We start from the raw sequence: 13,260 nt of genomic DNA on the forward strand, positions 1-13,260 counted from the left end.
CGATTCGCTCGTGTATGTAACAATGTTTTAGATTTTAACGAGAGAAATTTATGTATTACTGAAAAGTTATTACACCAGGGTTTTCGATATCACAAACTAGTCAAAACATTTACTAAATTTTATCATCGGTATAAAGACATCATTCGTAAATATAGCTCAACATGCAGACTTCTAATACGTTCAGGTATTTCACATCCAATTTTTTATGGAAATATTCTTTATAAAGCACAAAGGTGTCAGTATTCACCTCAGAAACTTACAAAACCTTTGAATAGACTTATTAAGAAGGGATATAATTACGATACTGTTGTCAAGTCATTAAAGATTGTATATTTTGGCGTTAATATTGAGTCACTGATAAGGTTTTTGCATCGGAACTAAACACATTTATTTTAAAAACAGTTGTTGGCATGACACGGGTTATGTTCTTCTCATATATGTTATGATGGTATGATACTAAACCCCTAACGGGAAGGATTGTGCTTGATGTTCATATGATGAAATCATAATCTTTCAGTCAGTTTAATTGAAGTCTGGAGCTGGCATGTCAGTTAACTGCTAGTAGTCTGTTGTTATTTATGTATTATTGTCATTTTGTTTATTTTCTTTGGTTACATCTTCTGACATCAGACTCGGAATTCTCTTGAACTGAATTTTAATGTGCGTATGGTTATGCATTTACTTTTCTACATTGGTTAGAGGTATAGGGGGCCTGTCCCAAGTCAGGAGCCTCTGACCTTTGTTAGTCTTGTATTATTTTAATTTTAGTTTCTTGTGTACAATTTGGAAATTAGTATGGCGTTCATTATCACTGGACTAGTATATATTTGTTTAGGTGCCAGCTGAAGGACGCCTCCGATACGGGAATTTCTCGCTACATTGAAGACCTGTTGGTGACCCTCTGCTGTTGTTTTTTATTTGGTCAGGTTGTTGTCTCTTTGACACATTCCCCATTTCCATTCTCAATTTTAATATTATTAATCAGTCAAGCTATTACAACCAGCTTTAATACTATAAAAGCTCTTAACAACATTATGTTTGCTCTAAATGAATGTTCAAATCATACATATAGCTTATTCCAGCTACACTTACAGTATTAATGTCCGTATCATTACTTTTCAAAATGAAACTAAACTTATCTTGTTCACACATCTATAATACTAAAATTACGAGGTCCAATTTGTCAGCCGTCATCACGTAAAAACGACGAATCAAAGAATTCAGCTTTATATAACTAATGTAGTACAAAGGTGTAGATTAAAAATTACACCACTCCAGGCCCTCTTGTTTTCCACGTAATTAATATTGCCAATAATTAAGAAGTTCCGGGTCGAGTCCGATACCGATACCAATAGTATATTCACCTGTTACCAATTACCTTATCTGTACGTCCCGCATCTTACAGGTGCACCACCAAACGGTGTATTTAGGATTATGCTATATACACGGATCATAATCACAACTAAATTCAATCATTGTCAAATTGTTACCTATTGTAGTATTTTAATCAGTAAGACTTTCTATGATAACAATACGAATACTAAAAATCTGGACTAAAAATAAGGTGTATATAGGAACCGTTTTCAATTTGTTAGCGGGCATGACATAAAACAGTGAATCACAGAATTCAACTTTATTTATAACTAACATAGGACAATGCTGTTGATTAAAAAATACTCCATTCCAGGACCTTTTGTTATCCAAATAATTAATATTATCAATAATTGATAAGTTCCAAACAGAAAGATTTGAAAGCAGAGAAAACTGTATATCTTATAATCGGCATGACTTTATCAGATAAAATATAATACTAAAATAAGGCTTGCGCATAGTTATATACTTTAATTCAGTCACAGACCCGCGATATCACGGGTGTGTTCTAGTATTAACAAAAGATGGAACTATATCACTTAAATTACAAAAGAGTACATTTCTATTAAGTTCTAACGCTTTACATTGAATGAGGAAATGGAACTCATCTTCAATTCCATCCTTACAAATTGGACAAATTCTCTGTTCTAAAGGTGTTCTAGTATATCTACCAACTTCTATTAGTAATTTACTATTACTAATTCTGATTTTCACCATTTTAGAAATAACACTTTTGTTAAGGTCCAGTAGAAGATATTTTTCTAATTCAAAATTATTTTTAACTTTGCGATATGTTCTTAGTTTATTACCATGACTATTACCATTATTAGAGTCACAAAAAAGAGCTTGTGTCCTGTAATTTGTAATTGTATTGTGCATTGTAAATTATACCTTTGTTGTACCAAAAATTACCGGTTATCCTCACGAGACGCCATTCGAGTTCTCCTTGAATTGCATCTGAAATACCGAGAAGGGTGCAATCAATTAACTTCAAAAGGGAAAGAGGGTTTGGGGGGGGGGGTAACAGATCTTTGACGATTCGGAATTTTTCAAGGCTATCAATCAAATTTGTTTTCCTTCAAATTGTAACACTATAAGGTTTGTTGGATTCAGAATATTTTGTTTTGTCATCTGCCTCAGTGGAATATTCAGGGGGAGGGGGGTCCGGTGGTTGGAACTATTTTGTTTGACGATAATTGCATTTGAATGGCAATATAATAAAAGTGTTAGATCACTGAGTTAGTTTTCAAGTTTTTAAAATATCAGAAAAATGGGGTCAAAGACTGCATATCTTTAACACCGAAATTTTGAAAATGTCTTATTTTAAATGCAATCACACAGACAGTTATCAGCTTCCTTGATTAACTATTTTTCTGTTGAAATTGTCCACTGTCTGGACAGATTAGAAATTAAAAACTTGAAGAATGATTTTTTTTTTTAATAAAAAGTTATTTATTAACCCTAAATAGAGAAAAAAAAATGAAATATGATCAAACTTTAGATTTTTTACAAACATGGAGATTATTTCCTATTAGATTTGTAACTTTTATTCTTGTAACGTGTGCCTAAGTTGTTATAAATTGTCTTGTCTTGTTTTTCAAAGTTTTATGAATTTATTTATATTTTACTTATATAAATCACATAACTTCCTTCCTCCTTTATCCATGCTTAAGACCAGCGATTTACAACTTGGTAGAGTTATTTTAATACAAAAAAATATGCTGAATATCTTTGTTAAAACACCAATATCATCAAGTAGTTTGTGAAATTCAGATTGATTTTTTAGTTGAACTGGATGAAGTTCCCTTCTTTCTCTGTACATGAATTGACGAACATATAATGAATGTCTTTTCTTTCTTTTCTAAATGTTCTTCGTCAATTTTGAAGAGCTCTGAATTAATTATTGTGGAAGGCTTATTTCCTGTAAGCAACGAAACCGTTTCTTATCACTGGATTCGGATTATGTCTTGTGTTAAAATATGCTAGTTTTCGATTCATTTAAGTGATTATTATAATGAAAAATTAATGAAAAAGATAAAACGGAAACTGTAAGAATGTAAATCTTTTAAAATTTCTTTTTCGTGCATGAATTAATTTGTATGTTTTGAACAGTCTTAAAAAAACTTTTATTACTTTTTTCTTGTTATATATGGCAACATTTATTGGGGGCATTGATATATATTTATGTTTTATGATATCTGTAAATATTGTATTGTGTATATTAATGGTGAGACGTTAATAAACTATCTATCTATCTATCCGTCTATCTCTATATCTGTATATTATTAGCAATATAACAGGTAAAACTTTGACAATCATTATAATCATGTCACCTTAATTACATTTACCTGCAAAAATTAAACTTTTTGGTTCAAGATTTAGAAACAGAACGATGCGATTTTCTCCTGTTTCTAGCGAGTTCACATACACTAAGTATTTCCAACAATGTACATTTATTGTTTATCCTACAATTCATAACTGCCGCTTCATAAACTCTTATGTATATAATTATTTTGAAAACAAAAGAAAATTATGTCTTAAGAATAACCATGATGAAACTATTGTTTTTACATAATTGAATCATTATTTGTGTTACAGTATTGGATTACTTAATTGCCTTCTTCCTAGTGTTATGATATTTCTATTTCGTTTACTGACAAATGACGATAAATGCGCAATAGTTAAAATTAAATATTTTACAAAACTTTGTAGCGATTAAAAAAAAATAAGACCGACTGAATAAATAAAAATATGAGAATTGAATGATTATCGATGTCGAAATTAGCCGTCGGTAATAAACAGTCAATTTGTGTAAAAGAAATAGCTACCAAATTTGTTTATTATGTATGGTACACATAGGCGGATCCAGGGGGGCTCGTGGGAAAAATTTGGTTGATTATATAGGGAATCACTGAAGCATGACTGGAGCGCCCCCCCCCCCCCTTTTTAGGTCAGTCAGGGGGCCACCCTTAGGAAAAGTTCTGGATCCGCCACTGATGTACAAAGTATATATGTATATTGTATATTCAGCCCTTCTTTATATTACTTGTTTTGTAATTGATTCAAGAAATTTTGCTTGCCCAGGTGTCAATAACGGTAAGTAAGTAAGTAAGTAAGCAAGTAAAACTTTATTTTGATTCGGCATATTGACAAACAGTACAAACATAAGCTCTAGTGAGCTTTTCGCCGATACAAAAACATATGGAATAACAAATAAAAGAAAGGCATGCAATGATGTCCACACCACAAGTAGTTTAATATTAATATGATAATTGCGTGCTGTGTGTAGATCTGTGTAGAATGTCGCCCCTCCTCTAAAAATGGACGGTATTTTTTATATAAAATCTGTCAAACGATTGTCGTCCAATTAAATCACTCGTTACATTGTTCTTTTGTATATTTCGAAACCGAGATAAACCTAGATTTTCTCGAGAAATGAGATAATTCATTATCTGAAATTGAGAAAAAATTATTATCTGGAGATAAATAAGGATTATCTGAAAATCGCTCAGGAAAACCAAAATTTTCTTATTATTTTGAAATAAACCGGGATTTTCTCCAGATAATGAATTTCCTGTATTTTCTGAGATAAACTAGGATTTTTCTCGAATTATAATTAAGCTGAGATAATCTTAGTTTATCTGAGTTAAACCGGGATTATCTGAGATAATCCTAGTTCATCTGAAATGATCTAAGATTAATTAATAAAAGTGGTTCAGGCGTGCCATATACAACACATATTAGTTTAGTGGTGTGACGATTCAGATTGACTTGGTGTTGATCGTTTGTTACAGTATCGTTGTGGCATATCTTGCCGAAGTATGTTACTATCGGCACATGCGTATTGTAGTGTTTCGATTCCAGATATTTCAGTATTCGGTTTGAACAGATTACCATCGATATACAGCTTGTCTCTAACCGACAGCACTTTCCTTTTTTCCCTTCTTGCCTGTTTTGCCATCGGGTATAATATTTTTCGTTTTTCTTCTATTTCTTTTGGAAATTGTTCTTGTACTCCGAAATGTGTGCCTTTAATTTGAATCCATTTTTCAATACAATTTAAAATTCTTTATTCTTTGTTGAAATAATTTTGCCCAAATCGGACGATACCTCTGCGACATCTTTTCCCGAATCTGTGAACTGTAACGAAGTTGATTTTTTTCTCAATGTTTAATTTTTGTTTGATAAACGAATTGAGTGTCTCTCCGAGAGAAATTGAATTCCAGAAAATATCAGGTTGGTTTTCATAGAGCGCCACTTTAGCTCTATAACATCATCCTTATGTTGCAGTTCTGCAGTTTTAAAATTGGAATGTCTGAAATGTTTTCTTTGCACCTATCTACCACTTTGTGCATTAGGCGAGCCATGTTGGCAACACTCTCTTCCATTTCAGTGCTCCTATTCATCACATACTCTAAATTCTTTTCTATATCATCAACTCTATGATCCTCTATGGGCAAGTGTGTTAGCCGTGCACTGGATAACAGCTATCTTCAGAATTTGCTTTTCAAACTTCTCGAATCGCTGAAGATCGCGAACAACTTCTAACAAACTGTTCAAAACCGTAGAAGTTTTCGTGTCAAAACTATCAGTATTCAGACAATTAAGAGCTTCTAACGTGAAAAATGTTATTCCAATTACTCTAAAGGATTGTTTAGTAGTAAAAATGATTGGCCAAAGGGAAATAACGTAAACAACTTTTGATTACTTTAAAAAAAAAATAGGATGAGAGAGAAATCATATTAAAAAAAACACCGTTTTACAACTTTTTTAGTGGCATATATATATATAATATATATCCATCCAGTGCCGGCCGTATCATACAATTTATTTATTTTTTTGCGTTGAATGGAGACAGTTAACGCTTTGTGAACACACAAGGTTGCAGATATATGTGTCACACCTGTAGACAACCTTGAAAGGTTCATTGACCTTCATTAGTCTACCGCAAAGTTCATGACAGGTCACACGGTATAGTATGGGACTTGAATCCCTCCTATTATTCCGGAACACCTATCACAAGACATTTATAATATATATAATGTAATGTATATTCTTAAAAAAGAACTGAACAAGTATAAAGAGAAGAAACATTATATACATAATAAATTTATTGTACATGATGTTGTATGAAACAAGGAATTGTACATTTAAAATTTATACAATTCCTTGTCATTAATATATATAATTCAAGTTCAAAAGTGTGTTAAATGTCAGTAATTAATATTAACAGAGACAAATAAAACAATTTTGTATATGTCTCTGATATAAACTACAGTACAGTAGAATGTTTTGATGTCCTCCACCGGCACTTGTCTCAGAAAAATAATATTCCTATATACCTTAATATAACACTGTGTTTTATCAGACGGAATTATATATATGTCTATGGTAATATCAAGAAGGGGGGTTAGGGGTCCTGATCCCGAAATCCCGGGCTTAAAAACACGAAATCTAGAGGTCCCGAATTTAAATAAATTTAAACCCCGACATCCCCGACCCGAAATTCGAAAAAAGAATTGTCCTCTGGCAATATCAAAATAAATATTTTTTTTACGCTTCATGATTTTTGATTTTCCGATTACATTGTGTTGTAAATATTAAATCTTCATTCGATGAGAAGTAAAACATCAAAGTGCTATCATTTTATGAGTTTCCACATCGTGTGCACTGTGCCTAGGTGTTGACGTGGGTGTTGAAGCATACAGTGGATCTAGTAAACAACAAAAAACGATAGTTCTTTCCCTCTACGCAAAGGATCCCATCTTACCTGACATTCCAAATTTGCTGCTACAATGTTTCTATAGTGTGAGTAAAATTATTTATTTTCAATACATTTGATTTTTCCAAATTATTTTGTATTCTGATATATTCAAGGCCTACATAGGTATTTAATTTACACAGTTGTCAACTTGACTTTCTAAGGACTCGTACTAAGTATCGGTATCAGGTCGTTCGCCCTGATTACATGTTCGCCCCCGGTCCGTTCGCCCCGAGTTCGTTTCGTCCGTAGAGTCCGTTCGCATTTAATTCGTTTTGCATACTTTTGAAACAAAAAAGAATAATAAAGTTATTTCAGATATTTACACATGGTATAAATTCTCGAAATTGATGAAAGTAAATGGAAAAATTCTAAAGCTAATGGCTTGTTTTGGAGCATTAATTGTTCATATACAGAGACATATAAATGTAATACATGTATTATATTACAATGTATATGTGTCTGATTATAATAATTCTGATTTTTGTAATAATCATAATTGTTTATTAATTGATTAATAACAAAAATAACATTTTGTCCTGATAAAAGATGGACGAAAGATACCAGAGGGACAGTCAAACTCATAAATCGAAAATAAACTGACAACGCCTGGCTATAAATGAAAGAATACAAACAGACAAACAATAAAACACATGACACAACATAGAAAACTAAAGAATAAGCAACACAAACCCCACCAGAAACTAGGGGTGATCTCAGGTGCTTCGAAAGGGTAAGCAGATCCTGCTCCACATGTGGCACCCGTCATGTTGCTTATGTTATAACAAATCTGGTAAATACTCTAATTCTGTAGGTCACATTCATGAAAGGGCAGGGGATTGTAGTTACGACATAAGGAACATATCCAATATCATTTGTGAACCAGTCCTTCCATAACGGTCAACAAACTAGTCAGATTGGAATGAGTAAAAACAATCATGTACCAATTGTAAAACATGAAACAGATTCATGCATACATTAAATTATTAATTGACTGACTAGTTCGACTTATTAAATTTTTTAACAAATATTATAAAGATGAGTGGTGGATCCAGAAATTTTCATAAGTGGGGGCCCACTGACTGCCTATAGGGGAGTTGCTCCGGTCACACTTCAGTGATTCCTTATATAAGCCACCAAATTTTCCCCAGAAATGGCCCCCCCTTTAATCCACCTCTGAAGATGAATACATAGTACACTATTCCAGTATATTATTCTGAAGATGAATACACTGTACACTAACTATTCCAGTATATTATTCTATGCAGATCAACATTGATTAATAGGAAATTGAAGCAATGCAAATATTTGGCACTTTTTTCAACAACCTTTAACATACTCTGTTCAAATAATGAACATAATGAAACTATGTAAAAAAATAAATAAAAATAAGGCTTAGTAGACACTGGGCGAACAGGTATTAGGGAAAACAGGTAGTCAAAACAGGTATTAGGGAAAACAGGTAGTCTATCTTTTGAGACACAATACAACACATACATTACGAGGTCAGTATACCATTCCTGGTTACCAATAAACAGGTAGTTTATATTTTGAAACACAATACAACACATACATTAAGAGGTCAGTATACCATTCCCAGTAACCAATAAACAGGTAGTCTATCTTTTGAAACACAATACAACACATACATTAAGAGGTCCGTATACCATTCCTGGTTACCAATAAACAGGTATTAGGGAAAACAGGTAGTCTATCTTTTGAGACACATTACAACACATACATTAAGAGGTCAGTATACCATTCCCAGGTACCAATAAACAGGTAGTCTATCTTTTGAGACACAATACAACACATACATTACGAGGTCAGTATACCATTCCCAGGTACCAATAAACAGGTATTAGGGAAAACAGGTAGTCTATCTTTTGAGACACAATACAACACATACATTTAGAGGTCAGTATACCATTCCCAGTAACCAATAAACAGGTAGTCTATCTTTTGAGACACAATACAACACATACATTACGAGGTCAGTATACCATTCCCAGTAACCAATAAACAGGTAGTCTATCTTTTGAAACACAATACAACACATACATTAAGAGGTCAGTATACCATTCCCAGGTACCAATAAACAGGTAGTCTATCTTTTGAGACACAATACAACACATACATTACGAGGTCAGTATACCATTCCTGGTTACCAATAAACAGGTATTAGGGAAAACAGGTAGTCTATCTTTTGAGACACAATACAACACATACATTACGAGGTCAGTATACCATTCCCAGTTACCAATAAACAGGTAGTCTATCTTTTGAGACACAATACAACACATACATTAAGAGGTCAGTATACCATTCCCAGGTACCAATAAACAGGTAGTCTATCTTTTGAGACACAATACAACACATACATTACGAGGTCAGTATACCATTCCCAGTTACCAATAAACAGGTAGTCTATCTTTTGAGACACAATACAACACATACATTACGAGGTCAGTATACCATTCCCAGTTACCAATAAACAGGTAGTCTATCTTTTGAGACACAATACAACACATACATTTAGAGGTCAGTATACCATTCCCAGTTACCAATAAACAGGTAATCTATCTTTTGAGACACAATACAACACATACATTACGAGGTCAGTATACCATTCCCAGTAACCAATAAACAGGTAGTCTATCTTTTGAGACACAATACAACACATACATTTAGAGGTCAGTATACCATACCCAGTTACCAATAAACAGGTAGTCTATCTTTTGAGACACAATACAACACATACATTAAGAGTTCAGTATACCATTCCCAGTTACCAATAAACAGGTAATCTATCTTTTGAGACACAATACAACACATACATTTAGAGGTCAGTATACCATTCCCAGTTACCAATAAACAGGTAGTCTATCTTTTGAGACACAATACAACACATACATTAAGAGGTCAGTATACCATTCCCAGGTACCAATAAACAGGTAGTCTATCTTTTGAGACACAATACAACACATACATTTAGAGGTCAGTATACCATTCCCAGTTACCAATAAACAGGTAGTCTATCTTTTGAGACACAATACAACACATACATTACGAGGTCAGTATACCATTCCCAGGTACCAATAAACAGGTAGTCTATCTTTTGAGACACAATACAACACATACATTACGAGGTCAGTATACCATTCCCAGGTACCAATAAACAGGTAGTCTATCTTTTGAGACACAATACAACACATACATTACGAGGTCAGTATACCATTCCCAGTTACCAATAAACAGGTAGTCTATCTTTTGAGACACAATACAACACATACATTACGAGGTCAGTATACCATTCCCAGGTACCAATAAACAGGTAGTCTATCTTTTGAGACACAATACAACACATACATTACGAGGTCAGTATACCATTCCCAGTTACCAATAAACAGGTAGTCTATCTTTTGAGACACAATACAACACATACATTAATAGGTCAGTATACCATTCCCAGTAACCAATAAACAGGTATTAGGGAAAACAGGTAGTCTATCTTTTGAGACACAATACAACACATACATTAAGAGGTCAGTATACCATTCCCAGGTACCAATAAACAGGTAGTCTATCTTTTGAGACACAATACAACACATACATTAATAGGTCAGTATACCATTCCCAGTAACCAATAAACAGGTAGTCTATCTTTTGAGACACAATACAACACATACATTACGAGGTCAGTATACCATTCCCAGTTACCAATAAACAGGTATTAGGGAAAACAGGTAGTCTATCTTTTGAGACACAATACAACACATACATTAATAGGTCAGTATACCATTCCCAGTAACCAATAAACAGGTATTAGGGAAAACAGGTAGTCTATCTTTTGAGACACAATACAACACATACATTAAGAGGTCAGTATACCATTCCCAGTTACCAATAAACAGGTAGTCTATCTTTTGAGACACAATACAACACATACATTTAGAGGTCAGTATACCATTCCTGGTTACCAATAAACAGGTAGTCTATCTTTTGAGACACAATACAACACATACATTACGAGGTCAGTATACCATTCCCAGTAACCAATAAACAGGTAATCTATCTTTTGAGACACAATACAACACATACATTTAGAGGTCAGTATACCATTCCCAGTAACCAATAAACAGGTAATCTATCTTTTGAGACACAATACAACACATACATTTAGAGGTCAGTATACCATTCCCAGTAACCAATAAACAGGTAATCTATCTTTTGAGACACAATACAACACATACATTACGAGGTCAGTATACCATTCCCAGGTACCAATAAACAGGTAATCTATCTTTTGAGACACAATACAACACATACATTACGAGGTCAGTATACCATTCCCAGGTACCAATAAACAGGTAGTCTATCTTTTGAGACACAATACAACACATACATTAAGAGGTCAGTATACCATTCCCAGCTACCAATAAACAGGTAGTCTATCTTTTGAGACACAATACAACACATACATTTAGAGGTCAGTATACCATTCCCAGTAACCAATAAACAGGTAGTCTATCTTTTGAGACACAATACAACACATACATTTAGAGGTCAGTATACCATTCCCAGTAACCAATAAACAGGTAGTCTATCTTTTGAGACACAATACAACACATACATTTAGAGGTCAGTATACCATTCCCAGGTACCAATAAACAGGTAGTCTATCTTTTGAGACACAATACAACACATACATTACGAGGTCAGTATACCATTCCCAGGTACCAATAAACAGGTAATCTATCTTTTGAGACACAATACAACACATACATTACGAGGTCAGTATACCATTCCCAGGTACCAATAAACAGGTAATCTATCTTTTGAGACACAATACAACACATACATTACGAGGTCAGTATACCATTCCCAGGTACCAATAAACAGGTAGTCTATCTTTTGAGACACAATACAACACATACATTACGAGGTCAGTATACCATTCCCAGGTACCAATAAACAGGTAATCTATCTTTTGAGACACAATACAACACATACATTACGAGGTCAGTATACCATTCCCAGTAACCAATAAACAGGTAGTCTATCTTTTGAGACACAATACAACACATACATTTAGAGGTCAGTATACCATTCCCAGTAACCAATAAACAGGTAATCTATCTTTTGAGACACAATACAACACATACATTACGAGGTCAGTATACCATTCCCAGGTACCAATAAACAGGTAGTCTATCTTTTGAGACACAATACAACACATACATTTAGAGGTCAGTATACCATTCCCAGTTACCAATAAACAGGTAGTCTATCTTTTGAGACACAATACAACACATACATTAAGAGTTCAGTATACCATACCCAGTTACCAATAAACAGGTAGTCTATCTTTTGAGACACAATACAACACATACACTAAGAGGTCAGTATACCATTCCCAGGTACCAATAAACAGGTAGTCTATCTTTTGAGACACAATACAACACATACATTTAGAGGTCAGTATACCATTCCCAGTTACCAATAAACAGGTAGTCTATCTTTTGAGACACAATACAACACATACATTACGAGGTCAGTATACCATTCCCAGGTACCAATAAACAGGTAGTCTATCTTTTGAGACACAATACAACACATACATTTAGAGGTCAGTATACCATTCCCAGTAACCAATAAACAGGTAGTCTATCTTTTGAGACACAATACAACACATACATTAAGAGTTCAGTATACCATACCCAGTTACCAATAAACAGGTAGTCTATCTTTTGAGACACAATACAACACATACATTTAGAGGTCAGTATACCATTCCCAGGTACCAATAAACAGGTATTAGGGAAAACAGGTAGTCTATCTTTTGAGACACAATACAACACATACATTAAGAGGTCAGTATACCATTCCCAGGTACCAATAAACAGGTAGTCTATCTTTTGAGACACAATACAACACATACATTAAGAGTTCAGTATACCATACCCAGTTACCAATAAACAGGTAGTCTATCTTTTGAGACACAATACAACACATACATTTAGAGGTCAGTATACCATTCCCAGTAACCAATAAACAGGTAGTCTATCTTTTGAGACACAATACAACACATACATTAAGAGGTCAGTATACCATTCCCAGTAACCAAT

The 13,260-nt window shown here is 33.7% G+C and overlaps 1 protein-coding gene across 3 annotated transcripts in view; it reads left to right on the top strand.

The window, feature by feature from the left end:
- The first annotated feature begins 7,053 nt into the window (after nt 1-7,053).
- LOC139529809 (uncharacterized) overlaps nt 7,054-13,260 on the top strand; it is a 66,246-nt gene continuing 60,039 nt past the window's right edge. For all 3 annotated transcript variants that reach the window (XM_071325724.1, XM_071325725.1, XM_071325726.1), the window contains exon 1: nt 7,054-7,179. The gene's annotated coding sequence lies outside the window, so the exon portion shown is untranslated. The remainder of the gene's footprint in view (nt 7,180-13,260) is intronic.

Source organism: Mytilus edulis, chromosome 7 (assembly GCF_963676685.1).
Source record: "Mytilus edulis chromosome 7, xbMytEdul2.2, whole genome shotgun sequence".
NCBI lineage: Eukaryota > Metazoa > Mollusca > Bivalvia > Mytilida > Mytilidae > Mytilus > Mytilus edulis.